Source organism: Neodiprion lecontei, chromosome 3 (genome assembly GCF_021901455.1).
Source record: "Neodiprion lecontei isolate iyNeoLeco1 chromosome 3, iyNeoLeco1.1, whole genome shotgun sequence".
Classification (NCBI taxonomy): Eukaryota; Metazoa; Arthropoda; class Insecta; order Hymenoptera; family Diprionidae; genus Neodiprion; species Neodiprion lecontei.
Window position 1 is genome coordinate 12419747 of NC_060262.1, and position 9811 is coordinate 12429557.

A 9811-nucleotide genomic window follows, 5' to 3' on the forward strand; every position below is an offset into this window, starting at 1 on the left:
GAAGAATAAAGAGGATGCATCATCAAGTGAATTCGAAACTTGAACTCTGAATGAGTCCGCCGTATCAAGCGTCAAGCGTTATTCAACATGCTTTGAATATAGAACAAACAAATGGTTTATTTATAACAACGCTTGGATGAAATCGACAGTCACGGAAAAGCAAGCGAATTGACCGGACGTGTTGGGATCATCGCGCTTTTTACAATGAGAAATCTACGAAATGGAAATCCTACATCCTCTCCGCCTTTCCGAGGCTTCACCCCGACATATATATGTATAAATACTCACCAGAGATAATCATGTATGTACCTCACAGAAAACCTCTGAAGAAGAATGAGAAATACTCTTTATTTTCGAAATAAAAAATGTTCGAGCACAGTCGTCTGACGACACAAAGTTTTTTATTTCTCGCGCACAGTCACTATCCGTAGACTGAGCGAATAATCGAATACAATGTAATGCACGGACGGAAAATAAACATGTCCATTCAAGTTTGCGACAAGGAGAACCGGCTTTGGGGGGGGGGGGGGGGGGGCGACCGATGGCGTAACTTCATAAAACGAGACCACAACGATTCGTACCCGTTTTGTTTCAATCGTATTTTTCGAACATATTTCCAAATATCTACAAATGGTGAATGGTGATATTTATGAAATCATTTTGAAAATACTTCGTGCTGTGTAAAACTAATATTGCGCGATATGTTTTAATGTATATTGGACATTCGTTTACAACCGAATACCTTTGTGATCGACACATTTTTGATTTAGCTGAAATTATTTTTTGACGGGTTCTATATCGAAAAAATAGGGATACGTATTCCAGGATTTTTTATTTCACATATTTCGTAAAATAGAGGGAATCGAAAGTTTGATAATTTGGTATTTTTTGGCTTGGAAGACTCAGTTTCAAAAATTCATAACGCCGGTTCAATTTCAGCTGGAAAGTTTGTTTTTTTCATCTCAAAGCTAATAAAATGAATTTTATTACAACAATTAACGATTAACGATTATTCCGAAGTTTATACTGTCATAAACAATTATTATGTTTCAATCGATTTTTATCAATTGCCTCAATCTGGTAGCATTACGTCTCACAATGTTTACATTCAATTTTAATATGTACAGCATTTTTCGTTTAAAAATTTGTACAACCGTTTTGTTTTTTGACACAATTAGAATTGCTTTGCTTCCAATTCTTCAGGAGAGGTTGGAATCATACAAATTTTCAAGAATGAATGTAAATATTGTACGACGTACTGCAGGACGAGGTACTTATTAACTAAAAATAATGTATTGAAATCTTAATAAATTGATTTTTTATTTGACACAATAATATATTGTATTTGATTATTTTTTTGTTGTATTTTTTATAAAGTTTTACTTGCTATTGAATATTATTATTCAATTTAGAATATACAGTAATCATTTATATTACAGAAGAAAACGATACGAGGCAAGATAATGAGGCGTGCAATGGAACCAGCGCGCCGATGTGATGTGCCGCGCTGGATAAATTAATTTTTTCCTCCAGTAATAATAATTTCTCCATCAAATAAAAATGCGTTGTTGATAGATAATTTGACGTAGAATACGATGGTCGTACTGAGAACGCGCTACGAGGTGAAGGCAATTGCTAAAAATCGATTTAAGCATATTAATTATTTATAACAATATAAATTTCGGAATAATCGTAAATAAAACATATGTTGCATTAAAATTCATTTTATTAGCTTTGGGTTGAGAAAACGAACTTTTCAGCTCAAACAGAACCGGCGTTATGAATTTTTGAAAATGAGTTCTCCGTGCCAGAAAACACCAAATTATCAAATTTTCGATCCCCTATATGTTACGAAATATGTAATATAAAAAAATCCTCGAATACGTATCCCTATTTTTCCGATATAGAACCCGTGAAAAAATTTTAAGCTACATCAAAATTGTGTCGGTCGATTTTTATCTAAATCTGTCCGATTCGTCAAAGAATGTCCCATATTCAAGGGTGTTTCACGGAACAATAAATTGAATTTACTATATTCACCGTAAAACTATCAAAATCATCAGTTCGGTCGTGATGCAATCGCTACATATATGACGTCATCATTTGCATGCAAAATTTGGGTCAATCCTGTTGGTATGGTTACCGACTCAGATTCAGGTCTTTTACCGACCGCGTTTTGTTTAATATTGTGTTGCGCTACTCCCTGGTGGAGAGTACGACCTTCGAATGGTTTGGAACCGAGGAAACTTACGCAGAGGGCGCTTCGATCGATTACAACTTTTAGATCCAGGTCAGCAGCACCTTAAGAGCTCGTATTTGGATGAGATTTACTGTTTGAGATGCTCCACCGAAATTTCGATGGGCGTTTAAAACAAAATTTCTTTTCACGGATATAAAATTTATCGCTGTCAATTTACAGTCTCTTCCTCGGTCTACACTTGCATTACTACATTGTAATGAATTCCCAAAATGCAGAAAGATACTTGTATATAACTGCAATCGAAAACCATTTAGGCAACACACACAAACCTTAGAAAACTCTGTGTGGATTCAAACATACGTAAAACCTGGTAATCGCTATCATCGATAAAATATGATGTGCCCAATATAGTAATAACATCCCCCCAAATTAAGTTCAGTCAAATGGTCGATAAATAGAGACGTTGAATTTTTTTTCCGGAGACGTAATTATGATATACGCTGACGATTTTTTTATTTTGCAGGAAAATCTGTGTGCGTGGTGTGCAGGGAGAATACTCCGACGCACTGCTTCCTACCCTGTGGCCACAATCGTTGCTGCCTGACGTGCGGCAATATTTTTGTCGATGGTGCAAGAAATTGCCCGGTATGCCACCGACCGTTCACCAAGTTCATACCCATTTTCTGGCCATAGTACCATTTAATTGATGCAACAAAAGAATAAAATATGCAGTATTAGCATAAATAATAATAATTTGTACATTTACTCGAAATCCCTGATCCTTCAGCCGACGCTATTTGAACCCTTATGAATCAGCTTCTTTGGTATAATTAATCGTAATGTTGCTATCCCTTTCATCGAGAAATATGACCGTAAAAACTTATACATAAGTACATATGATTGTATTTATAGATGAACTTGAATATGACAATTTAATAAAATGGTATCTTACATCATAAAATTATGTTATCGCTAGATTCAAGATGATTTTACAATCAAATTTCATGAAAGGCAAGATGACCGACTGATACTGTATAAGTATTATATAGATGTGTATTCGAAATTCAGGACAAATATTTTACAGGGTCAATCGTGGTCAGCATAGCGATGGAAAGTAGGACGATTTATATTTTCGTTTCATCTCCGAAATTAGAATCAACGTTCTCCGAGACCATTTTTAATCATTACTTTTATTTCGCACTAAAAAAATTTGATTATATTTTTTTTGGTTTTTAGTTTTACTTATAAATCACACTCCACACGAGCCCAAGTAATGTCATTGAGATTTCATTTCTGAAACATTGAACAGATTGCTTGTTACATGATCCGTATTTGGTACAATCTTTGAATAAAAATGTCTTACAAACACAAAAGTGGATTTCTGGGTAAGGAAGGTGTATTTAAACTAAATCTCTCATGTCAGTAATTAAAAATTTGGAAACGACATCGACACTCATTTTTCACTAATTATAAATTTTTTTTTTCCACTATTTTTAACCGAAAGTTAATATCCGTCGCTTACAGAATGATAGACTGTCTTCTAGTTTGAGAAATTGGTAACATTAATATATTACTTTTGTAAATTTTGTTAACAGGTGTAAAATTTTCATTAAGGTAAGCTGTATTACAGAAAAAAAACCTCAGCTCAAGATTCTGCCAAATTGAAAATGGAGACAAAAACATCAATTGAGACATCTGACAAATTTCTTTATTGAGAAACGATAATAAAGACTAAAATTATTTTTAAAAAATGGCTCAGATGTAAAACACGTCGACAAACAATTTTCCGTACAGAATATTTATCATGATTTCTGAATCATCCTTTACACATGAGGTCAAAATACATACGTTTGCATTTTACATTTTCCATGCGAACATTATTGTTTATACATTTTATCCAGGTGTTTCATTATTATTGAGTATTCAGGTCTCATTAAAAATATGTCCGCAGAACCACAGTTTTTGGAAACGGTAATACAGTGTATGACGGTATGTGTAAAAATTAGTTTGCAACACATTACAGATAAATAATGCTACCGGACATTAAAAAAGTTTCTCGGCAGCACAACGATAATTTTCCACAGATCGTTTGTTCCGCATTCGCTTCACATAATAATTTATTTCGTAATAAAAATTTTGATTTACAGAACTCGCAATTTTCCGTTCCATTGAATTCCCGGAGTTTGATAATTTCATAGAGATATAAGAATAGAGTACGTGAGCCATAGGAGCGCACGTAAGTGAAAACCAGCACGCGATAGAAAGAGAGAGAGCAACTAGTGAGTCTGGTTGTCTTTGTCTAATCACGCATGCGCTGGCGTGCCGAAGGTTGTTGACACAAACATAACCTGCTTCGTGTTGCCTTCCCCGAAAAATAGCACTATGGTCAAAAAGTGTATAATTTGTAAAGTGGAACACAAACAATAAATGTACTTTTCATTTAAATATTGAATGTATTTTTTATATCTTCACTTTTATATACCCTTGAAAAATTTGAGATTCATTAGTTTATTTAAATTATATTAATACTACTATTCATAGTCTTACTACTGATTACATTATTTTTTGATATATATTTTCGTATTGAGTGTGGCCGAGACTCGACTGCTGCGCATGCCTGATTAGACAAAGAAAACCAGACTTACTAGTTGCCCTCTCTCTTTCTACACGGAGAAAAAAATCTGAGAGAAATTTACCCTGCTGTTACTATAATCGTGATGTAAAAGACACCTAATGCAGTTTTTAGCGTGCTGCATCAGAAAAATGCGTCGTCACATTTTAAATTTTGTGCTGCCGAAATACATAGTTTCCAAGCAAGGTAGTAATTTTTTTCATAAAAACCCATAATTTTTGTAACATGCATCAATAAAAACTGCATTAGGTGTCTTTTACATCACGATTAGTAACAGCAGGGTAATTTTTCTTAGATTTTTCTCTCCGTGCATTGCGTGCTAGTCGTATCGGCTGATTCACGTACTCTATTCTTATATCTCTATGGATAATTTAGGATTCTTTAATTTCGGAACTTTACACTTTCGGAATTTAGAGCTGCCGGCTCGGGATCCATTCGAAAATCCGATTTTGCTATATGTTAAATTTTCTCAGCTAAGACTATCGGTGTTTCTAGTTCTGAAAGTCATTTTTTCGGAATAATAAACGTTCGCAGTAACATTTTAAATACCAACTAGTGAACGGAATTCTGAGCCTTCTGATAATTGGGATTCGACTTTTTTCATGGAGGGAGATTACAATTCAGTCTCCAGTTGATCTGTATAGTCTCTTTGCTGCTATTTCAGTTGTCAAATTTTCTTGAGTCGGGACATTGAAAGGTCCGCTTTAGTTGTGTAGAAATTTCGAATTTCCATCAATTACGAAATCCTCAACAACAATTTCAGAATTTCAGCGTTTCGGTACTTTGGTCATTCGGGATTTCGTGCCCGCCCCCTTTAAAAAAGTATCGAGATCAAATTTTCCTAACTCTAACCGATTACGAGATATTCGCCTATAAACATTGAGTCAGCTTGAAATTTGTAATTTTTATATATTCACAACGATTTAATCGTTAATTCAACGTCTTATTTTATACAAATACTGATCTTAATTGACAATTTATCAACTTTTTCAAAAAAAAATATGAATATGTACTGAATCCGATACGTATACATGAGGCATTCCACGACAAATTAGCAGGCCATGTACCTCACCCAATTCGATTATGATCATTTGTTAGGATAATTTTCTTATCAACCCATGAGGGGATATTTTTAGATTTTTTAGACACCGGGAAAACCTGACAAAAATCGCAAAATCAATTCAAAAAATACCATCTTTAAAAATCTAAAAATTTACACATGTTTTATCATTTGAAATGTGATTTTTGAGCATCAGTCGATGGTAAGATCTCCATATTTACTACTTTTTGCAAATTTTTAGTTTTTCGGTATTGGAAAGGGCGTTTTTTTTTTTTTTTTATATCACCCGATCAGCATAAATCACGGAATCATGAAAATAATGTGATTCTGAAATCTTTTTAGATCAAGGTACATTAGGAGAGAAACAAGATCAATTTCGACATGGAAAAACTAAAGAACTTGCGAAAACAATAGTAAATATTGAGATTCCATTATAGAGCGGTGTTTGAAAATCACATTTCAAATGATCGAATCAGTGTGAATTTGTTCAGATTTTTAGAAATGGCGTTTTCGGAATTAGTTTTACGATTTATTTCATGTTTCACCAGCGGCTAAAAATATCTGAAATTATTTCCGGGACATTTTTGAGCAGCGTTAAATACTCTACAAGTGAACATTGGATTCATTCCGATATATTTGGAAGCGTTCAAATGGAAATAATTTTTAGAAAAATGTTCACTTTTCACGATGGAATTTAAATGGGAAAACTTAAAAAGCGATGAGCTACCTTTAGAAATTTAAATTCGAAGTTAAAATTCGAGATGGATCATTATTTCCGTACATACTAAAAGTTGATTGTGATTATATTGAAAAAAAAAATCTTATCAACAAGATATCAAAGATGCCTTCTCCAACTCATCAAATCCGACCAGTTTCTGGGCAGCGGTGAGAAAATACATCTTCAAGGGAAACTGGTGTGCAATTATACCAACCAGCAGTTGGAATGCTTTCTACGCCAATATCTACCAGCCCAGACTCAGTATATACTCCAGACCACCCACACGTCACAACGATCTGCTTGACTCCGAAATCTCGTATGAAGAACTAGAAGAGGTGCTCTCCTCCTTGAAACATGCCAAAGCAGCTGGGCCTGACCCACTCACAATTGAGTTATTCCAAAATCTCACAGGACCATGGGGCCAATCGGCCAATGCGCTGATGACTATGATTTTCAAAAAAGGGGACAAAACTGATCCAGCCAACTACCGTGGCATAGCCCTAGTCAATGCTGCGACTAAGATATTCACTCTGATCTTGAAGAAAATATTCGTGAGGTGGATGGACTCTGAAAAAAAGTGTGTGTGTCAGCTCCGACGCACGACTGGAGTTTACTCCTTACGAACGATCATTATGATATATATCGAATAGAAAAATAGGGTAAATGAACGCTTCTTCCAAAATGATAAGAGAAACAAACATATATCTGTAATTATTCGGATTATTTATATTACTTCAAAAATTTCCAAATTTTGAGTGCATATTCGTAATAAGTGACCGCAAAAACTCCTGAGTACCAACTTTCGTTCCCGTCAAACGACTTTTTACATTTTCGGTCCACCATATTGGATCCGCCATCTTGAATTTTCAACTTTTGAGTGCGGATTCATAATCATCGACTGCGAAAACCCCCGAATACGAACTTTCGCTCTTGTCAAACGACTTTTTGCGTTTTGGTCCACCATATTGGATCTGCCATCTTGAATTTCTAACTTTTGAGTGCGGATTCATAATCAGCGACCCTGAAAACCCCTGAGTACCAACTTTCGCTCTCGTCAAACGAGGTTTTGTACGTTTAGTCCGCCATATTGAATCCGGTATCTTGAATTTTTAAATTTTGAGTGCAGATTCGTAACCAGCGACCCCAGAAACCCTCGACTACAAAATTCAAGTCGACACTAAGTAAGGAAAAATGTGTGCCGCTAAGGGTTAATATAAGTAATGAAAATAATATATAAATATAAAATATATTAAATCAATTAATCGAAAATAAAAGATCTAGTTGTTCGTATTTGAAATAAGTATTATTCATAAATGTAAATGATAAGCTTACCAATTAACCGCATCCATGTGTTTTTCGGATTCTTCTTCATTATCATCTAAATCAATTTCTTACATATTTTCAAATATTTTGTCGTGATAACGTCACGTCTTATAAATTCATACGCATGCACACAACGCACACGTACAAACATACGCAAACATTCAACTCTCAGACCAGAGGTAGTAAACTATACAGTGTAACTACGAAGCACCGCACAAAGAGGAGACCCCGAGAATAGGATACGCTATGTAATGTATTCCATCTCATTTTTTTGCACGTTCAATATATATGTTTGTCTCTTTCTATAACGCCTCAAGTTTTCGTGTTACACTTGATTTTACTCCTCATATAATTTCCGTGCCGGGCCCTATAATTCAAATCGTTTCTTAAGGAGTAAACTCCAAAAACGTTTTTTTCAAATGAAACACCCTAATGTGTATATATATGTATATAAGGCACTCTCTAATCTCCATTTTCTCATCCAAGAACCTAAAACACCTATTCACACGAGGTCCCACCATTGCACCAGGTAACGTCATCTACTGGCAACATCATTGAGGTTGGAGGAGAGGATAGGCCCATAAACTTTAGGTGGCCATGTCCGGTTGGATGCCTAAGTTTTATATATTAAAAACAATAATTTTTTCCACACTTTTACTTGCACAGAGGAGTACTGGAAATAGGATGAACATTTTAAGTTTCGTTTGTCTCTAGCACCGAAACTATTCATGAGAGAGGGTCGTGGCCGTGGAAACTTTTGTTTAGACGGCAGAATGAACAAGATCTTCAACATATGCAAAATACAGACGATTTCACTAAAACTCAATTTCTATAAGATGATTCTGGGGTTCTTTCGGTGGAATATTGCTCAACACCGGCTTACAATGCACGTGGTCATTTATGGTATCAAAATGGTGTTGCTGATAACATTACAGATTGTAACCATTAGCACCGATCCAATGTATCACGGCTAATTTTTTACAGTATACTAAGGGCTTCGCCTCTGCGCGCTTCGCGCCTCACTATTTCCTTATGCAGTGTCTGTTAGACAGGTGAATTTATTTATGCTGATTTGATTACAGGTCTGCAACTGTTGATCGGTTGTTTTCAATCAACCCGACATTGCTATTGGCTCCCTATGCAGGTCTGCTCAGATTGTTTTCGTAAACGAAAACACTCACATGTACAAAACCCCCGATGCCGTGCATCCCCAATTGCATTCGGCGACTTATTTTGCTACAGTTATTATTTTCCCCATAGCAGAAGAAATTCATAGCTTTGCTATAAGTAGAATTTCTATGGCTTCAGACAAATTAAAAACTCGCTATAATATTCGAGCCAGGGATATAGAATTTAATCCCGGAGATTCTGTCTGGCTCTTTAAACCTCGAAGACAGGAAGGACGATGTCCGAAACTACAAAGAAACTGGGAAGGCCCTTACTTAGTGGTTAGCCGGATTAAGGATTTATAGGATCCGAAAAAACCTATTTCTTCTCTGATATAACTCTCGTCGAGTTCTGTTTCATTACTTCTGCTGCCATGTTTGCCAGTATGATATATTTGAAACGATACTCATGTTTGCATGTTTATTTTTTGCGTGGCAGAAACAGATACCTATAAAGATATTTGTCAAAGTCTGTCATAAACAGCCGATGACAGCTGTCAAAGGAAGTTTTGTTTGCTAGATGTTTTTTGTTTTGTTTTTGGGATCTCACCCCACCGCCAACTTCATGCGTATAATATTGTTATTATAATCTTTTTTATACTATTGTTATTATAATCTTTTTCACCTGTTGCTACTTCTTTTTCTTTTGTTCAGGACTTTTTTATTAGATAGAGAGATTTTACCAATTACCACATTCTGGTTTTCAGTCAAA